This window comes from Rhinoderma darwinii, chromosome 8 (genome assembly GCF_050947455.1).
Source record: "Rhinoderma darwinii isolate aRhiDar2 chromosome 8, aRhiDar2.hap1, whole genome shotgun sequence".
Taxonomy (NCBI): Eukaryota; Metazoa; Chordata; class Amphibia; order Anura; family Rhinodermatidae; genus Rhinoderma; species Rhinoderma darwinii.
Window position 1 is genome coordinate 61,082,453 of NC_134694.1, and position 22,301 is coordinate 61,104,753.

The following is a 22,301-nucleotide window of genomic DNA, read 5'->3' on the forward strand; positions in this document are numbered from 1 at the left end:
TGCCTCCAAACCCACCTTTCCATGCTTGATTGACATCCCCCTGGCTGTTATACATCACTACCAGTCTCCTCCAACTTTTTCGGATGCGCCATTGCCTTGTACTACTTGGGCATGCATTGTGCAGCGAGGTGTACTCTTCCCGGCTTCAGCGCTGCGCATGCACATGCCAGGGGAGTACAAGGTGGTCAGTGGCGTTTTTTTTTCCAAACACAGCATGCTCTGGGTATAGCCTTTTTTTTTCCAGATGTTTCTACCATAGTGTTCTCTAAAGGACCTTAAAAACGCCAGAAGAAAAGCATGTACAAAATAACACCAAGTAAATAACGCCACAGAAAACGCCACTGAAAACGCCTTATAAAAAACGCAAGTTACATTTCAAAACTGCTAGTGTTTTTAGAAGCATTTTTTAGTGCAGTTTAAAGCGCCAGAACATTTCTGTAATTGAAGGAGGCCTAAAAGTAAATTTTAATGCGTCAGAACTTCTAACTGTAGGATTATAAGGGTGGATTCACACGTGACAGATTTTGTAGCAGAAATCTCGGCAACTGTAAATCAGTTCCATTCATCTGAACTGAACTTGCAGAAATCCATGTGCTTGTTGCAGAAACAACCCCATTCAGATAACTGGAACTGATTTTTAGTTGCAGCAATTTCTGCAACAAAATCTGCAAATGTTATTGCACCCTAAGTATCCTGTGGATACCTCTTGAAGTGCTTTTGGAGAGCTTTTACCTGTCAGCAATGCAGAACAGATTTGTCTTTCATTTGTCATGTTAGGCTATATGGGTAGGGAGAACGAAGTTGCTAGGTTAGGGTAGCATTTGCAACTCACCTTAAAGGAGTTTTCCAGCCAGTTACAATTGATGGTCTATCCTCACGATAGGCCATCAATAGCTGATGGGTCGGTGTTTCCCCGCCGATCAGCTGTTTTGAAGGGGCCGGAGCGCTCGTACGAGCGCTGCTTCCCTTTCATTTCTACTTGCACACTGTGAATTTTGGACATGCATTCAGCGGCGATTTACAGGTATTGCAGCCTTTTCTTCCATTGAAGGGAATGGGAAAAGAGGCTGCAATACCTGTGAATCGCCGCTAAATGCGTGTCAAAGATTCACAGTGAGCAAGTAGAAATGAAGGGGAAGCAGTGCTCGGACAAACGTTGCACCCCTTTCAAAACAGCTGATCAGCGGGGGTCCCGGGAATCGGACCACGACCCATCAGCTATTGAGGATAGGACATCAATTTTTACTGGCTGGAAAAACCCTTTCAAGTGGTTGTCCAGGTTTGGGGCTATTTTTATACTGATGATCTGTCCACAGACATCTGTCCATGGGTGGGGGTCCGAGAATGACATGTAGCCAGGGGAAGAAGGTTGCAACTTAGAAAATGAAACAGGAGAAGGCAGGGGCGTAGCTAGTGGGGGGCAGGCACGGCATGTTTCCCGGGTGCAACTGGGAGAAAAGGAAGGGGGGGCGCCAGCCGGATGAAGATACAATTAAATACTACTCCTGGATCAGAATCCCCCCTGACGTTACTATCCATATATGGACAGTATATGTGACGAGAGGAATTATACCTCCAAAATGTGCTCAGGATGCAGATACAGTTGAACCTAATGCTGAAGCAAGGAACAGTGCTATCTTCAAGGGGTGTGTGCCACTGTCTACATGGGCACTGTGGCACTATATAGGGGCACTATCTACATGGCCACTGTGAAATTATCTACGTGGGCACTGGCACAAGGCGCATCTAAGGGGGCATTATACTGTATGGGGGCATTTAAGGTGGCGTTATACTGTATAGGGGCAGTTATGGAGGCATTATACTGCATGGGGAAGCTATAGGGGCATTATACTATATGGGGCAGGTGTGGGGGCATTATACTGTATGGTGGCAGCTAAGGGGGCATAACATTGTATGGGGCATCTGTGGGGGCATTCTACTATATGGTGGCGCTATTGGGCCTTATACTGTATGTGGGCAGCTATGGGGGCATTATGCTGTATGAGAGCTGCTTTGGGGCATTAAGCTCTATGGGGCAGCTATGGGGTATTATACTGTATGGGGCAGCTATGGGGGCATTGTACTGTATGGGGGCATTATGCGGTATGGGATCAGTTATAGGGGCATTATAGTGTATGGGGGAATTTGATTGGGCATTATACTGCATAGGGGAATCTGTGGGGCATTATACTGTATGGGGGCATCTGTGTGGGCATTATACTGCATGGGAGAATCTGTGTGGGCATTATACTGTATGGGGGCATCTGTGTGGGATTTATACTGCATGGGAGAATCTGTGTGGGCATTATACTGTATGGGGGCATCTGTGTGGGCATTATACTGTATGGGGGCATTTGTGTGGGCTTTATACTGTATGGGTGAATCTATGGGTGTGTTATACTGTATGGTGGAAGCAATGGGGGCATTATACTGTATGGTGGCAGCTAGAGGGCATTATACTGTGTGGGGGCAGCTGGAGGGCATTATACTGTATTGCTATGTGCGCCACATCGGTTGACCCTCTATGTGATCTCTGAAAGTTGGGAGGTATCGAGGAATCCCCGGCCAAAGCATTGCTGACGCTCTTCCCGGAGATTCTGCTCCTGGAGAAACCCCTGACGTTACTATACATAAATGGACAGTGATATAAAGGGCTCCTCTAGGGAGCTCCAATGGCGCTATGTACAGGGAGGGGGTGTAGTGCTATTTACAGGAGTGTGTGTGTGTGGCATTATCTACAGGTGGGGGGTGTCTGTGCCACTATCTACAAGGGGGAGGTTGGCAATATTTCCAAGGGTGGGCTGTGTGGCACTAACTACAGGGGGCTGGCAGTACCTACAAGGGGACATGTGTCACATTATCTACAAGGGGGCGTGTGTGGAACTATCTGCTGGGGGGAAAGTGGGGCAGCATCTACAAGGGGATGTGTGTGGCACTATCTTCAGGGGGCTGTGTGTGGCACTATCTACAAAAGGAGGCTGTTCATTATGTCACCATATATTCTCATAAGCCTCAGTTATACAATCTGTTTTACTATAGTAACTGGGGCCTATGTAATAAACTACACAGCCCCCTGTTACTATAGTTCCGGAGCGCAGCAACGGTCCTGAAGTCACAGCGCTGTGCGGCCGAAGAGGAGGGTAAGTTTAATACCACTGTCTGCTGGAGCTGATGGGTCAGGGTCCGACTTCTGGAACCCCCGCCAATCAGCTCTTTTGAAGGGGGTGCCGCGCTCGTACAAGTGCTGTTTCCCCTTTATTCCGGTCACTTTCTCACACTGAATCGCCGACATGGACGTGTCAACGATTCACAGTGTGAGCAAGTAAGGGAAATGAAGGGGAAACGGCACTTGTACGAGTGCTGCACCCCCATCAAAACAGCTGATTGGCGGTGGTCCCGGGAGTCGGACCCCAACCCATCTGCTATTGATGGCCCATCCTGAGAATAGGCCATCAATGTTTAGGGACTGGACAACCCCTTTTAATACTACCGTGTGGTAGTCTTAGATACAGGGCCCCAGCAGACAGTAATCTTATACTGTATAAGATTAGTCTGCTGGACTCTGTATCTAAGCCGACCTTAGGCTTAGATACAGGTCCAACAAACAGTATCAGACATGCACTTGGGCCCTGTATCTAAGCCTACCATATGTATAAGGCTGTGTTCACATCAGCGTTGCCCTTCCATTGAGGGGTTCCGTCTGAGGTTTCTGTCGGGTAACCCCTCAATGGAACGGCAAACTAAAACCTCAGCTTCCGTTTCCCTCAACATTGATCTCTATGGTGACGGAAATGTTGCTAAAGGTTTCCGTTTGTCACCATTGTGACAGGGTTCCGTTGCTTTTGACGCAACCAATAGCGCAGTCGAACACGCTATTGATTCCATCAAAATAACCGAACCCTGTCACAACGGTGACAAACGGAAACCTTTAGCAACTTTTCATTCACCATGGAAATCAATGGTGAGGGAAACGGAAGCTGAGGTTTCAGTTTGCCTTTCCGTTGAGGGGTTACCCGACGGAAACCTTAGACAGAAGGGCAGCGTTAATGTGAACAGGCCCTTACTAATGTTTTTTTTTGTGTTTGTGTTTTTTTAAAGGTTCGGTCGTTGGACTACTTCGATGACGGCTTTTTTTTATTATCAATAAAATGGTTAATGAAGGTTGTGTGGGTTTTTTTATTTTCAATAAGCCTCTTTATTCTATGTCTTTGTATTTTTTTTTTACTTTATTACTACTGCCCTATTAATAGCTGCTTTCTAATTGACAGCGTCCATTACTAAAGCAGGGCTTAGTCTTAGCCGGTGCAGAAGCTAACATTAACCCCCGTTATTACCCCAGTACCCACCGCCACCAGGAGTGGCGGGAAGAGCCGTGTATGATCCAGTACCCGACCATCTGTAGTGACGGTCGGGTAACTGGGGCAGCCGCACGCTGGTATTATTAGGCTGGGAAAGGCCATACACAGTGGCCCTTTACACCCTGGTTATGCCAGCCTGCTGCTGCTGCTATGTTGTATCTGGCTGGTTATGAAAAATGGGGGGGGACCCCACGTCATTTTGAAACAAAAATAAAATAAATAAAAAATTGGAAAGAACGATGTGGGGTTCCCACATTTTTGTAACCAGACAGATTTCTCCGCTCCTTGGCTGTGTAAGCCATGAGCTGTTGACTGGCGGGGGGGGGGGGGGGGGGGGGGGTTGTCGACTCCCCTCTCCATGGCCAAATTGTATTGGTGCACACATTTGAGGGAGCGTTGCTTCAGTTTTTCATAAAAGTTTACTGCACGCTTCTTCCTGTCTACATGTCTAGCAAGATGCACCAAATTTATCATAGAGCATGCATCACTGTCTTGAGATACTAACCAATTTAGATACAGTATTTACCATTTGTTCTCTGCTACCTCCCTAATGCCAGCTGCAGCCTATTTATACAGGGACAATAAATTGCCAAATGGAAGCATGTTCCCGGCCCTTTTGTGTTTCATGCATGGAATAAAAAGTAAATGCAGGAAAAAAAATTGAAACAGTCATGAGGATAAATCTTTAACACAAAGGGTATTTACCCCAAAAATAAAAAAATCATTAGTAAATATTGAAAGTTCTCAGCTTTGTTCTTTGTGTTTCTAAGGCTGCGTTAACATCTGCGTCAGGGCTTCGTTCCGTCAAAATTTTCCGACGGAACGGAGCCCTGACTGACACAAACGGAAACCAGGGGTTTCCGTTTCCATCACCATTGATTTCAAAGGTGACGGATCTGGTGCAAATGGTTTCCGTTTGTCTCCGTTGTGCAGGGGTTCCGTCGTTTTGATGGGATGAATACCGTAGTCGACTGCGCTATTGAGCCCTGACGCAGATGTGAACGCAGCCTTAGGAAAGTTGGGTTATAACAAATAGGGAACCCATCTCCCATAGGGGTTTTCATCAAGCTTAGGTAAGAAGGGGGTAATGTTTTATTAAATGGGATCAAGTTTGTATCTACCATAAAGGCAGTACATGGAGCTGCCAAGGAGCATCTGAAGAGAAGGAGGCCTGTGTTTTAATCTTTGCTATGGGCCCCATCAGTTTTATGTATGCCCATGAAATGGACTATAGACTGAAAGTCTACAAATAAATGTCTGCCACCCCCTAAATATCACTGTAATTTAGTTTTTTTAGTGATCCATGCATCATATCATATTGGTAAACAGTCACTCAAACAATAACATTCTTTCATTCCAATCCTTCACCTACTTTTATAATGAGTTTAACTTAGAGATAAACTCTTCCCTTTGCAGAAGATAGTAAACCCACATTAGTCCGCCCTACCATTTAGGAGATTGAAGCCACTGTGATCACTGCTAGAAAAAGGCATGTTTTGTATCAAATTGCATAGTACTGCCAACGTGAAAGAAAAAAAAAAACATTCTAAAAAAATGTGTTTAAAAAAAATCAACAGCAAACTGTCCCTGTAAATGAATGTAAAATGCAGGTTACTATTTCCCTTTATTGCCAAGTTGCTGTACGTATGTCATAAAATAAAACTTAGGCTGGTTACCATCCATCTGATGAGGTCAGGGGTTACTTACAGCAACACGCTGTGTATGTACAAGAAGTGTAAGTACAATCACAACGTGTTCAGAACAAACCCACAAAAAGCTCCCAAGTAATCTTATGCAAAGGCTGACTTTGAAGCCAGGGATTGTAGCTTGTTATAGACAAAGCAAACAAAAGTCGACAAACTGGAATTTTGGCACACTTATTTAACCTGGGGCCATACATAATACGTCTTGCATAAGCCTTTGAGAAAGTGTGATTTTTCTTGCATATTTGTTCCCAAACTTGTTGGCTCCTCTACAATCTCTGAATTCTGGTTTTGGCTGGAACGTACTCAAAATATGAAAAAAATACCAATGCATGGTAACCTTATAGGCTATAAATTAGGCTGAAACACAAGGGTTCGTGGTCTACAGGCAAAGTTCAATGAAGCAAGTCTCTGCATAATAGGAGAGCTGGGAGGGTTCTCTCACATTGGTACACTGCCAGGGAGACCTACGAGAGGGTGGAAGAAGATCCATTTGGTGACCAGGTGACAGTATTATATCAATGATTGATTTATGGCTTCATGATTATTAAATAAAAGTGTGCAACATTTTAACACAGGTGAAATGTAGTCTCATCTATGAATTGCTGGCAGTGAGTCATGGTAGGAAGGTGCCGGAGCATGTACTTGCTTGATGCAACACTTGAATGTACTTTGGCAATGACTTTGTTTCCTGCAGGTGTTGATAGTATGATGTGTTCACTATGAAGAAATACAACAGAAATCCTATAATCACTTGTTGGAATTAAACAATTGCCCACTCAAAACTCATTAGTTAAATTTATAAATCATTATAATGTCACACTCCAAGAGCCTTTCTATAGGAGCAATCTCCATCATTGTCTGATATATTATTCTTCAGATGGGAGTGGGTCAGACTGTGTGATGAGTGTTTCTGGAGTATTCCCAAACCATAGCTCTGAAGTCTGCAGATGTCCATTTATATTCTGTGATCAATAGATCCACCAAAATATATAAAGAATTTTATTCTATACAAAATAATGCTGACCTTTTTGCTAGCAAAAGGAAAACAAAATTATTAAATGTCTATTAGATCACAATAAACCCTTTATAAATAACACACAAAATGCTATCTGCATCTGCCTAGTTGCATTACCAAAGAGACCTGACGGCACCTGACGGTTTATCAGTCCTGCTGGACTGGCATTCTGGACAAATAGTGTGTTTCTGGGGCACGGCTATAGGAGGTGCAGAGGAGGCGGGCAGCCACATAAGAAGATACCAGTATTATGAATGGTATATTGTAGGTTGGGGCCTTGTTTCAGATGTTGCATTGGGGCTAAGGAGATTCAAGTTATGTCTGAATGGTCTGTTTGTGCCATGCTTGGGGCCTTCAATCTATATCGAGAACACAAGGCTAGAGTATCAGTGTGACCTTGTACTCCACTCTGTATAGCACTGCTGTGAATTTATCAGAGATCTTGTTGGTGGTCTTGTCTGCAGCAAGTCTTTGTCCCTCCAAACACATGAAATATTTCTGTTTCAAACCTGATCAATAAAACTTCATTGTTAAGTCTCCAGAAAATGTCAGTCTAGTTTCTAAAGACATTTTACACTATATGGCCAAGAGTATGTGGACGTCCCATTCCAAAATGAAGGGCGTTAACATGGAGCTGGATCCCCTTTTGCAGCAATAACAGTCTCCACTCTTCTGGGAAGGCTTTCACCAAGATTTTGGCTTTTGAAATCAGACAGTGATGTTGTATGAGGAGGTCTGGTTCACAATCAACGTTTACATTTTTCCCAAATGAGGTTGAGGTCCAGGCTCTGTGAAAATCACTCTTAAAGGAACAGTGTCACGACCAACTTTTTTTTTAATATGTTATGTGTTTTAGTGTGATAGATCAATAAATTTTATTAATGTATGTTGCTGTGTTGTACTTTTTACGTTTTTACTTCATTTACTTCTCTATGGGAGCTGCCATTTTTGTTTCCATTACTGTGTGTGTCGATTAACGACACATACAGTGATGGAATACGGCACACACATCCCCATAGAGAATGCGAACGGGAGCCGTCCCATCCACTATAGCGTACGCGGTCTATGTGTGAGCGGCGCATGCGCCGCTCACACACAGACCAAAACTGAGGCGTTTGCTAGAGCGAAATCCGGCGCCATGTTCATGTCGACCGGAAGCCGCGGCCGGACTGTGAGATGACGAGTTCCGGCCGCGGCTTCCGGTCATGTGTTCGCAGCGAGGCGAAGGCGCAAGAAGACCAGTCTGAAGAAGTTTGACAGAGCGGAGGTCGCGTCAGGAGCAGGTAAGTTCTGTTCATGTGCGTTTGTGTGAGCAGCCTTTGGCATCATACCAGGGAAGCCTTTGCCATCATACCAGGGAGGCCTGTGGCATAATACCAGGGAGGCCTGTGGCATCATAACAGGGAGGACTGCGGCATCATAACAGCGGAGGCCTGCGGCATCATACGAAGGGAGGCCTGTGGCAGCATACAAGCAGAGGCCTGTGGCATCATACCAAGGAGGCCTGTGGCATCATACCAAGGAGGCCTGTGGCATCATACCAAGGAGGCCTGTGGCATCATAACAGGGAGGCCTGTGGCAGCATACCAGCGTAGGCCTGTGGCATCATACCAGCGGAGGCCTGTGGCATCATATCAAGGGAGGCCTCTGCTAGTATTTACAGTGTGGCAGCATTTACAGTGTGGCAGCATTTACAGTGTGGCAGCATTTACGTTGTGGCAGCATTTACGTTGTGGCAGCATTTACGGTGTGGCAGCATTTACGGTGTGGCAGCGTTTACGTTGTGGCAGCGTTTAGGGTGGGGCAGCGTTTACGGTGTGGCAGCGTTTACGGTGTGGCAGCGTTTACGGTGTGGCAGCGTTTACGTTGTGGCAGCGTATCCGTTGTGGCAGCGTATCCGTTGTGGCAGCGTATCCGTTGTGGCAGCGTATCCGTTGTGGCAGCTTATATGTTGGGGCATCATACCATTGGAGGCCTGTGTCATCATACCAAGGGAGGGCTGTGGCAGCATTTACAGTGTGGCAGCATTTACGGTATGGCAGCATTTACGGTGTGGCAGCATTTACGGTGTGGCTGCATGTACGGTGTGGCTGCATGTACGGTGTGGCTGCATGTACGGTGTGGCATCATACCAGCGGAGCCCTGTGTCATCATACCAGCGGAGGCCTGTGTCATCATACCAGCGGAGGCCTGTGGCAGCATTTTTAGTGTGGCAGCATTTACGGTGTGGCAGCATTTACGGTGTGGCTGCATGTACGGTGTGGCTGCATGTACGGTGTGGCTGCATGTACGGTGTGGCTGCATGTACGGTGTGGCATCATACCAGCGGAGCCCTGTGTCATCATACCAGCGGAGGCCTGTGGCAGCATTTACAGTGTGGCAGCATTTACAGTGTGGCAGCATTTATAGTGTGGCAGCATTTATAGTGTGGCAGCATTTACGGTGTGGCAGCATTTATAGTGTGGCAGCATTTACGGTGTGGTAGCATTTACGGTGTGGCTGCATGTACGGTGTGGCTGCATGTACGGTGTGGCTGCATGTACAGTGTGGCTGCATGTACGGTGTGGCATCATACCAGCGGAGGCCTGTGTCATCATACCAGCGGAGGCCTGTGGCAGCATTTACAGTGTGGCAGCATTTACGGTATGGCAGCATTTACGGTGTGGTAGCATTTACGGTGTGGCAGCATTTACGGTGTGGCTGCATGTACGGTGTGGCTGCATGTACGGTGTGGCTGCATGTACAGTGTGGCATCATACCAGCGGAGCCCTGTGTCATCATACCAGCGGAGGCCTGTGTCATCATACCAGCGGAGGCCTGTGGCAGCATTTACAGTGTGGCAGCATTTACGGTATGGCAGCATTTACGGTGTGGTAGCATTTACGGTGTGGCAGCATTTACGGTGTGGCTGCATGTACGGTGTGGCTGCATGTACGGTGTGGCTGCATGTACAGTGTGGCATCATACTAGCGGAGCCCTGTGTCATCATACCAGCGGAGGCCTGTGTCATCATACCAGCGGAGGCCTGTGGCAGCATTTACAGTGTGGCAGCATTTACAGTGTGGCAGCATTTACGGTGTGGCAGCATTTACGGTGTGGCAGCATGTACGGTGTGGCTGCATGTACAGTGTGGCATCATACCAGCGGAGCCCTGTGTCATCATACCAGCGGAGCCCTGTGTCATCATACCAGCGGAGGCCTGTGTCATCATACCAAGGGAGGGCTGTGGCAGCGTTTACGGTGTGGCAGCGTTTACGGTGTGGCAGCGTTTACGGTGTGGCAGCATTTACGGTGTGGCAGCGTTTACGGTGTGGCTGCATGTACGGTGTGGCTGCATGTACAGTGTGGCATCATACCAGCGGAGCCCTGTGTCATCATACCAGCGGAGGCCTGTGTCATCATACCAGCGGAGGCCTGTGGCAGCATTTACAGTGTGGCAGCATTTACGGTATGGCAGCATTTACGGTGTGGTAGCATTTACGGTGTGGCAGCATTTACGGTGTGGCTGCATGTACGATGTGGCTGCATGTACGGTGTGGCTGCATGTACAGTGTGGCATCATACCAGCGGAGCCCTGTGTCATCATACCAGCGGAGGCCTGTGTCATCATACCAGCGGAGGCCTGTGGCAGCATTTACAGTGTGGCAGCATTTACAGTGTGGCAGCATTTATAGTGTGGCAGCATTTATAGTGTGGCAGCATTTACGGTGTGGCAGCATTTACGGTGTGGTAGCATTTACGGTGTGGCAGCATTTACGGTGTGGCTGCATGTACGGTGTGGCTGCATGTACGGTGTGGCTGCATGTACAGTGTGGCATCATACCAGCGGAGCCCTGTGTCATCATACCAGCGGAGGCCTGTGTCATCATACCAGCGGAGGCCTGTGGCAGCATTTACAGTGTAGCAGCATTTACGGTATGGCAGCATTTACGGTGTGGTAGCATTTACGGTGTGGCAGCATTTACGGTGTGGCTGCATGTACGGTGTGGCTGCATGTACGGTGTGGCATCATACCAGCGGAGCCCTGTGTCCTCATACCAGCGGAGGCCTGTGTCATCATACCAGCGGAGACCTGTGTCATCATACCAGCGGAGGGCTGTGGCAGCATTTACAGTGTGGCAGCATTTACAGTGTGGCAGCATTTACGGTGTGGCAGCATTTACGGTGTGGCAGCGTTTACGGTGTGGCTGCATGTACGGTGTGGCTGCATGTACAGTGTGGCATCATACCAGCGGAGCCCTGTGTCATCATACCAGCGGAGGCCTGTGTCATCATACCAGCGGAGGCCTGTGGCAGCATTTACAGTGTGGCAGCATTTACAGTGTGGCAGCATTTACAGTGTGGCAGCATTTATAGTGTGGCAGCATTTATGGTGTGGCAGCATTTATAGTGTGGCAGCATTTATGGTGTGGCAGCATTTACGGTGTGGCAGCATTTACAGTGTGGCAGCATTTACGGTGTGGCAGCATTTACGGTGTGGCTGCATGTACGGTGTGGCTGCATGTACGGTGTGGCTGCATGTACGGTGTGGCATCATACCAGCGGAGCCCTGTGTCATCATACCAGCGGAGACCTGTGTCATCATACCAGCGGAGGACTGTGGCAGCATTTACAGTGTGGCAGCATTTACAGTGTGGCAGCATTTATAGTGTGGCAGCATTTATAGTGTGGCAGCATTTACGGTGTGGCAGCATTTATAGTGTGGCAGCATTTACGGTGTGGTAGCATTTACGGTGTGGCAGCATTTACGGTGTGGCAGCATTTACGGTGTGGCAGCATGTACGGTGTGGCTGCATGTACAGTGTGGCATCATTCCAGCGGAGCCCTGTGTCATCATACCAGCGGAGCCCTGTGTCATCATACCAGCGGAAGCCTGTGTCATCATACCAGCGGAGGCCTTTGGCAGCATTTACAGTGTGGCAGCATTTACAGTGTGGCAGCATTTATAGTGTGGCAGCATTTACGGTGTGGCCGCATTTCTAGTGTGGCCGCATTTCTAGTGTGGCAACATTTACAGGGATATTGTCTGTCATCCGATCAAATGAGCTTGTGTGGCATCCTATACTGGGATATTGGGTGGCATCATATACAGGGATAGTGTGTGGCATCTTATCAAATGAGCTTGTGTGGCATCCTATACAGGGATATTGTGTGGCATCATACCAAGTAAGGTGGTGTGCCATTATATCAAAGGAAGTTGTGTGGCAGCATATGCAGGGAGGCATGTGGCAGCGTATACTGTTTTTTATTTGACGTCTTGGGAGAGATATGTATCAACTTTTGTTTCAAATTGTCAGTTATGGCGCCCAAGAGAAGTCGGAAATCCATTGATGACAATAAACCAATAGCAAAACGAATACCACCAACATTTACCCCAGAGGAGAAAGCAAAAAGAGCCCAGGAGGTAAGACTTTGTGCAGTTGATGTCTGTGAAATGCTTCACTGTGCTGTGGGATAGCACGCTGACTCTTGCATTTGTGGGGGGCCAAGCACACCCCCATATACTTGTTTGAATGGAAACCAAACCGGTAGAAAAGTGAAATTTGTAAGCCAACTTTTGGTCCTCCATTCCATTCCGAATATTGGTTCCTATATTTTTATTGTCTTTTCACTCACCTTCACCATTGACGTTAGTGGAGCGCACACTATGGAATATACCTATGTTTGGGGTCACATTTTTAGCTTGAAAAATGTAATTATTAGATGTACATGTCCACTCCAAAAATCAATGATAAATAAGTCAATGTCCATCTGTTCCTTTCTGTACTGTTGTCACAATCTGGATAATCTTCACTTACATTGGATTTTATTGTGCCAATTTATTTTATTTTTTTTAGAGAGCAATATTAGAGCAGGAACTACGAGCAAGGTGTCCAAAATATCAGGATCCAAATCTAATTCTTGTACAACAGCCAATGAGAAAACGGGCAGAACAGAGTGCGAGACAAACTCCTTCAGCGTCCGTGAAACCGGTGGAATCGTGGTGTCAGTGTGGGAACTGCATTAATTTGCCAACAGAAGAGGAATGCGTCTGTTGCAAAGATATACGTAATGTGCTAAACAAAATGGAGGAAGATGAGCCGATGAGGTGCATTACAGAGCATCATACTTTTATTGGCACATGTCTGGACAAGGAACAACTGACCCTATGTGAAAGCTATAGATGTTTGGGTCCAACACGTCAAGCACCGCTAAATAACAGGTAAGGAAATTAGTTTGTGTTCCAGTCAAGTTTCAATGATGGTATTGTGATCCTAACCTTATTGCTCAAATAAATATTATTATGTGTGCTTTCAGCAGCATGCATGTGTCTAATATGTGTCTGACAAATCTTATGTGGTCCCTGTAACACTAGAAGTAAATTTTGATCTTGTTCCACGCACCAATTAAAGAATGTCTGTCGCTCCAGCGTTTGTGAGCCGTTATGTATTATTGTAAATAATCTTACCATGTAAGGGGTGACAGTATACGATTGTGGTCTGTATAGTGTGCAAATATGATTGCCTAAAAATTTTTTTTTTATGATGTATAGGTCCTTACGGAAGGTTGCATACAGAATGTTCACCGTGTGGGTTCACGGTTACCTTGGACGAAAAAACAGGCGTACTATTCCAGCATGTGCAGTTCAGCAGAAAGTCAGAGCAATGTTTCCAGAAGAAAATCAAGTATATGTTGGTTTCAAGCTAGCCACTGACAATAATGCTTCTGAAATGGCCGATTTTTGAAATGTGTTTGTTTACTTTACTATGCTATATTTTTCAATAAAAAAATTTGAAAATCCAAACTTTAGATGTTTATTTATTATAATATATTAACACAGCATAAGTATTGTACATAACAAAACAAAATATACAGGATATAAAGTGCTAGTGTTGATTCAGAGGAAGGCGAAAACCCAGGGTTATTTACGTTTTGTTCTTCATTAATGGGGGAAATTCCTTCCCGACTCCAAATATGGCAATCAGACTAAATCCCAGAATCAACACCCAATATCCACAGATAGTTTGCTTACAAATTATTACAGTGACAGGCAATATAAATAGTGGCAAATAGTTGTACGCTTTTTTTGTAGAAGGGCAAACACAACATAGTTCAGTACATTAAAAACGTGACTTGTGAGCTAGAACAGTTGATGCTTTATCCGGACGTGGTTCTGTGGCTATGTTTGGTGGTAGGGTCAATGTACGTGTTTGCCAACTATGTTCAATTTCTTGTTTTGTCAATTTGATCACATTTACAAACATAGGAAAGAGGTGTGAGAAAGACATTGGTACGTACTCTTTCTTTGCAGTCCATTTTTTGCTTAGTTTAGAGAAAACTACATTATACCTCATGCTACCAAGCCGATCCGACTTTGTGGTCTGTCGGTGGACTTTAGATTGTTCCCGTTTTGTATTATGATTATGGGCCAAAACAGCAAGTTTTGTTCGTGCTTCCATTCCGTCTAAAGCAAAATGTATTCTTTTTGGTCTGTATTTTAGAATAAAGCTGTGGAATACCTCGATTTTTCCTGTATGACAGAAAGATGACAAGTGGGGCAAGTCTTTCAATAATTGTTTATCTTTTACAATCTTTTCAAGCTCCTGATAGGCTGCCGATGTTGTTGACATCCAATTGTGTTTGCGATCGTCATCAATGTCTAAACATCTGTGATCACATTGTGTGAGAATGTCCCCCGGGAATTCATGTACATTACGAATATGTTGAAGTACAGAGAGCCATTTTTCCCGCAGCACATCCACATTACCGCAACTAGTACTACAGCAGTACCAAAAATGATTGGTTATTGACGTGATCCAATCAACAATTTGGGAACAGCTTTTTTTTTTACTTGCAGCCTTCAGCTTCTTCCGAATGGACTTAGCATAATGCCATATATCAAATTGATGTCCAATCTCTGGGTATTGTTCACGTATTTTTTTACGTATGGAGACATGACGGTCTGTTGCAAGAACATACACATTGAGCCCATCTTGAATAACACGGTTAAGACAGTTTTGAAAGGCCAAACTTAACATAGCCACAGAAGATGTGGTTTGTGTAACCTGAACGATTTCAAAGTCAACAATCTTGTCGCTCTTGTAATCCATCAATGTGTACACACAATATTTTGCATTATGCCCAGGGCTATCACATTGTCCGTCACCAAGGAGACACAATGGTGTTTCTTTGATTTCTTTATGAAGTTCCATTTTTTCTTGTTTCCAGTGAATGTCCACCACTGGAAATAATAATTTTCTTTGGTGACGAAAGTAAGTGGAATGTGAAATAAATTGCATCCCAATCGATTTACAAATGTCAGACATCTTGGCATAGTTCCCACCATTAAATAAAATGGAAGCTGCAATCAGAACATTCCCAACCGGGATACGATTACACTTTGGTTGACTTTCCCAAAAATAATCATGTCCATTGGGACATTTCCCTTGTAGTGAAAGATAGGTACCTTGAAGGAATTTGACTGTGTTTTCTATTTTGTGGCCACAGAAACACGCGCACTGAGCAACCAGTACATCTAAAGCCGATTCAAAAACCAAAAATTTCCGCTCTTTTACTAGGTCTTCATCTGCTCGTTCTGAAAACAAATTTGTTGTCACGTTGTCAAATGATAAACTAGAATCTGGTGGTTCGTAGTCCAGATCTCTTGGATCATTTATGACAGTAGAAGAAACAAAGCTTTCCTCTGGATCCTCCAATATGACTTTGCTTGATGTTTGTCTTTGTAAGCGGGGGGTTGAGAACTTTGATGGGTAAAAATGATCCAACTTCATTGTTATTTGGTTATCAAAAGAAAGTTCTTCCTCTGGAAACTGGCATCCTGTATCCACTGTGAAGATGTGTGATTGAGTGGTTGCATCTCTTTTGCTTTTGAAAGGTGTGTTGGTGGCTCTCGTTGCCAATGTCGTCTGTCGGGTGTTTGTTGCTGCATTTCTTTCAAAAAATTTCCTCTTGACACCAATTTTTACATGTTTCACTCCCATGACTTTGGACATTGACGTTGGTGGATCGTTTTGCATTGAGGTACCGGTCGAAGCGTATGTAATTCTGTTGGTGGATGTAGTAGGCAAAGGCAATTGCATGCATTGTGTTGCACAAGAATAAGTGTGTTCCTCTTCTGTACGTTTCCGTTTAGATGGTGGACACTCTGTTTCCTGATAAGGGAATATCGTGGGAATTGCACTTTCCTTCAGCCATCGTATCTTCTTTTCCGACTTAAAAACATAACAGTCTTCTGCAAAGTGTTTTGAACATAGTCTAAATAAATCTTGTTTTTTCCCATCCAAAATTCTTTGTGAGAGTGCATCTAGATTGTCCAACGATTGTCTGGCCTGTTGGAGCCAAACTTTTATCTTGTCAATGTTGCCTGGAAAAACATGCAGGGTCACTCCTTGAGAGTAAGTAGCTCGATTAGACCGACTGTCACAACCAGAGACAATGCACGACGGCATTTCTATCAAAAAAGTAAATGTAAATATTATGGCATGAGAAAAGATCATTACGGTAATAACGAGGGATTACATAAAGATAGTTGATACCCCGAATGAGGTATATTTGTGTACTACCATACTTACTATTCCAATTTAGATGTGTGAGTTTGCCTTTTATAAGTGCAAGAGTAAAACTCGAGAGTTTGTCTAAAATTATATTAACCACAGCGTGTTTTTGAAGACATAACATCAGATTTGTGGCAGTTCTTGGGTCACCGCGTGCGAAGTCACCCATATTTATCACACAAATGTGGCCTATGGTGTGTTGTAGATTGTCATGTGGAGAAGTGAGTATTCAACATGTTACATTGTTTATAGGTAACTGTTTGGCACTGGGAATTTACGGTTGACCAAGGCACAAAATAGTGTGTCGTTTTAGACGATCATTGTAAAACCGTCAATGATCTCAGTGCCAGACAGTTTCACCATGTCAATGTTTGAGTATAGGTTTTTTGGCTGACCAACCCATTTTTTTTTTTTTTTTTTTTTATGTAATAGAGACAGTGAATTAAAGAGAATAGCATTTATAAACCAATTTTTTTTTATTGATGAAGCCATAACTGCCTTCCAAAGTAACACAGAAGAAGTGTTCCATCATAAACACAAATATAAAATTTACATGCAGAACACAAAAAGTTTTTGTTACATAGTCACAAAAAAAGAGTTCAGTTAAAAAGTCAACATTGACGGATAGGGACCAACATATAAAAGTAGAAATTGGAAGACAAAAATGTAAAAGAGATTTACATTGAAAATACACACATGTCAACGACAATCACAAAGAAGTTATCAGCAGATGAAAAAACCTTGCTTCGTCACATCATGTTTCTGGACCTTCACCAGCAGATGAAAACAACTTTTTTTCCTCATCTCATCATCAAACCGGAGCCTTTAGCAGCAGGTGAAAACACCTTGCTTTGTCACATCATCGAACTGGACCTTCATCAGCAGATGAAAACAACTTTTTTTTTCTCATCTCATCATCCAACCGGACCTTTAGCAGCAGGTGAAAACACCTTGCTTTGTCACATAATACCACCGTACCTTCACATTGTATTACAGAACGTTTCAGCCAATCATGCGGCATGTCAAAGTTATATTTCCTACAGAAGAATAAAATAAAAAATGTATCAATGGATTGATCAACTTCAAGCGTTGCACTATGCGCAACATGGTCGCTTTGGAAGAATGACATCCCTGTCTGATCACTCTGCATAGTTTGGCTCCTCTGGTGAACTTGTGTGTCATGTATGTTTATATTAACTCCCTATGTTAGGGATTACTTACTTTCTATAATTCGTTACTTATGCTGCTCAGAATGGCCTGTTCGTCTCCACGGTGGTAATCCGCTCTGGTTGCTGCTGTCGTCGTCTGTATCTGATAGCGTTGCTTTGCCTCCTGTTAAAAAAAGTACAATAATATATATAAAAAACCATAATTTGCAATTATTGTACGTTTAGGGTAGTCCCCTTGCTCCCGCACCTGTTCAAAGTATCTATGCTCCTCGAATACACTCCTCACGGTTGTGTTTTCACTGGCGCGCTCCCTCTCCTCCTGGTAAACTGCTGTTCAAAAAGTCACACACATTGTGGGATTAGATAAAGTGATGTACAAATAGCTGCCACACTCTAAATGCTGCCACACTCTAAATGCTGCCACACTGGAAATGCTGCCACACTGGAAATGCTGCCACACTGGAAATGCTGCCACTCTGTAAATGCTGCCACTCTGTAAATGCTGCCACTGCCCTCCCTTGGTATGATGACACAGGCCTCCAATTTTATGATGCCACAACGTATACGCTGCCACAACCTATACGCTGCCACAACGTATACGCTGCCACAACGTATACGCTGCCACAACGTATACGCACCCATAACGTATACGCTGCCACACCGTAACTGCTGCCACACCCTAAATGATGCCACACCGTAAATGCTGCCACACCGTAAATGCTGACACACTGTAAATGCTGCCACACTCTAAATGTTGACACACTGTAAATGCTGCCACTCTGTAAATGCTGCCACTGCCCTCCCTTGGTATGATGACACAGGCCTCCAATGTTATGATGCCACAACGTATACGCTGCCACAACGTATACGCTGCCACAACGTATACGCAGCCACTACGTATACGCAGCCACAACGTATACGCAGCCACTCCGTAACTGCTGCCACACCCTAAATGATGCCACACCGTAAATGCTGCCACTCTCTAAATGTTGACACACTGGAAATGCTGCCACACTGGAAATGCTGCCACACTGGAAATCCTGCCACACTCTAAATGCTGCCACACTCTAAATGCTGCCACTGTAAATGATGCCACACTGTAAATGCTGCCACACTGTAAATGCTGCCACTGCCCTCCCTTGGTATGATGACACAGGCCTCCAATGGTATGATGCCACAACGTATACGCTGCCACAACCTATACGCTGCCACAACCTATACGCTGCCACAACCTATACGCTGCCACAACGTATACGCTGACACAACGTATACGCTGACACAACGTATACGCTGTCACAACGTATACGCTGCCACACCGTAAATGTTGACACACTGTAAATGCTGACACACTGTAAATGCTGCCACTGTAAATGATGCCACACTGTAAATGCTGCCACTGCCCTCCCTTGGTATGATGACACAGGCCTCCAATGGTATGATGCCACAACGTATACGCTGCCACAACCTATACGCTGCCACAACCTATACGCTGCCACAACGTATACGCTGCCACAACGTATACGCTGACACAACGTATACGCTGTCACAACGTATACGCTGCCACACCGTAAATGCTGCCACACCGTAAATGTTGACACACTGTAAATGCTGACACACTGTAAATGCTGCCAGACTCGAAATGTTGACACACTGGAAATGCTGCCACTCTGTAAATGCTGCCACTCTGTAAATGCTGCCACTCTGTAAATGCTGCCACTCTGTAAATGCTGCCACTGCCCTCCCTTGGTATGATGACACAGGCCTCCAATGGTATGATGCCACAACGTATACGCTGCCACAACCTATACGCTGCCACAACGTATACGCTGCCACAACGTATACGCAGCCACAACGTATACGCAGCCAGAACGTATACGCTGCCACACCGTAAATGCTGCCACACTCTAAATGCTGCCACACTCTAAATGCTGCCACACTCAAAATGCTGCCACACTCTAAATGCTGCCACACTCTAAATGCTGCCACACTCTAAATGCTGCCACACTCTAAATGCTGCCACACTCTAAATGCTGCCACTGTAAATGATGCCACACTGTAAATGCTGCCACACTGTAAATGCTGCCACTGCCCTCCCTTGGTATGATGACACAGGCCTCCAATGGTATGATGCCACAACCTATACGCTGCCACAACCTATACGCTGCCACAACGTATACGCTGCCACAACGTATACGCTGACACAACGTATACGCTGACACAACGTATACGCTCACACAACGTATACGCTCACACAAGGTATACGCTCACACAAGGTATACGCTGCCACAAGGTATACGCTGCCACAAGGTATACGCTGCCACAAGGTATACGCAGCCACAACGTATACGCTGCCACAACGTATACGCTGCCACAACGTATACGCTGCCACAACGTATACGCTCACACAACGTATACGCTCACACAAGGTATACGCTGCCACAAGGTATACGCTGCCACAAGGTATACGCTGCCACAACGTATACGCTGCCACAACGTATACGCTGCCACAACGTATACGCTGACACAACGTATACGCTCACACAAGGTATACGCTCACACAAGGTATACGCTGCCACAAGGTATACGCTGCCACAAGGTATACGCTGCCACAAGGTATACGCTGCCACAACGTATACGCTGCCACAACGTATACGCTGCCACAACGTATACGCTGACACAAGGTATACGCTCACACAACGTATACGCTCACACAACGTATACGCTCACACAAGGTATACGCTCACACAAGGTATACGCTGCCACAAGGTATACGCTGCCACAAGGTATACGCTGCCACAACGTATACGCAGCCACAACGTATACGCTGCCACAACGTATACGCTGCCACAACGTATACGCTACAACACTGGAAATGATGACACACTGCTTTTGCTGCCACAGGCCTCCATGATATGCTGACACAGGCCTCCCGTATATGATGCCACAGGCCTCCCTGATATGATGCCACAGACCTCCCCTATATGATGCCACAGGCCTCCCCTATATGATGCCACAGGCCTCCCTGATATGCCTCCATGATATGATGCCACAGGCCTCCCGTATGATGGCACAGGCCTCCCGTATATGCCGACATAGGCCTCCCTTATATGATGCCACACATGATGCCTATTTCGGCGTTACTTACCGCCTCGCTGTTCCCCCACGGTGGTCCTCCCAAGTCGCCTCGCTCGTCCTCCTCCGTCGCCTCGCTCGTCCTCCTCCGTCGCCTCGCTCGTCCTTCCACGTCCGATTCCCTGGTACACCTCGTCCTTCCTTGTCCTCCTCGCCCGACTCGCTGCTCCTCCTCCGTCGCCTCGCTCGTCCTTCCACGTCCGACACACTGGTACACCTCGTCCTTCCTTGGCCGCCTCGTCCTCGAAGTGTCCCCTCGCTGGTCCTGGTCCGCCTCGATGGTCCTGGTCCGCCTCGATGGTCCTGGTCCGCCTCGATGGTCCTGGTCCGCCTCGATGGTCCTGGTCCTCCTCAGAGCGTCTCCTCGCAGGTATGCTCGCAGTACAACCTCCTTCCACTGTGTAGTCGCTTTGAAAATGGCGGCACACAATGTAAGGAGGTTTGAAGACATTGAAACCCCTCCCTCTCCTGGCACTTGCCAGGATAAGGGAGGGGGGATTCTGTGAGCTCACTAGAGCGAGTCACTTTTCCCAAAATTTGCAGCAGAAAAGCTATGTGGTTGCTTTACCACATGCAATGCTGCAATTTTGGGAATGGCTCCATCTAGTGACCAGAAATGGTAAATACTATAAAATTGAATCCAATTGAATCCAATTTATAATATTTCCTGACTCGTGAAAAAAATAAAAAAAATTGGAACAATGTTTAATCACCTACACACTATATGTTTAATTTAAATAAAAAAAACATGTTTTTCAGGCAACACATTCCCTTTAACCCCTTCCCTCTTTAGCCACTTTTGACCTTCCTGACAGAGCCTCATTTTTCAAATCTGACATGTTTCACTTTATGTGGTAATAACGTTGAAATGCTTTCACCTATCCGGGCGATTCTGAGATTGTTTTCTCGTGACACATTGGACTTTAAGATAGTGGTAAAATTTGGTCGATACATTCAGTATTTAATTGTGAAAAACACGAAAATATAGTGAAAAATTGCAAAAATTAGCATTTTTCTCAATTTAAATGTATCTGCTTGTAAGACAGGCAGTTATACCACACAAAATTGTTGCTAATTAACATCCCCCATTTTAAAAACTTCACCCCTCAAAGTATTCAAAACAGCATTTAGAAAATGTCTTAACCCTTTACACATTTCACAGGAATTAAAGCAAAGTAGAGGTGAAATTTACAAATTTCATATTTTTTTGCAGAAATAAATTTTTAATACAATTTTTTTTATAACACAGAAGGTTTTACCAGAGAAATGCAACTCAATATTTGTTGCCCAGTTTCTGCAGTTTTAGGAAATATCCCACATGTGGCCGTAGCGTGCTACTGGACTGAAGCACCGGCCTCAGAAGCAAA

At 45.2% G+C, this 22,301-nt stretch overlaps 1 long non-coding RNA gene across 1 annotated transcript; it reads right to left on the reverse strand.

Annotated features, from left to right (window-relative positions):
- Positions 1–17,184: 17,184 nt before the first annotated feature.
- On the reverse strand, positions 17,185–21,598 carry LOC142658681 (uncharacterized). Its single transcript, XR_012850153.1, has 4 exons — positions 20,948–21,598; positions 18,050–18,132; positions 17,855–17,965; positions 17,185–17,670 (listed from the first exon to the last, which is right to left on the reverse strand). It is a non-coding gene; the product is annotated as an uncharacterized LOC142658681 (long non-coding RNA).
- Positions 21,599–22,301: the final 703 nt, after the last annotated feature.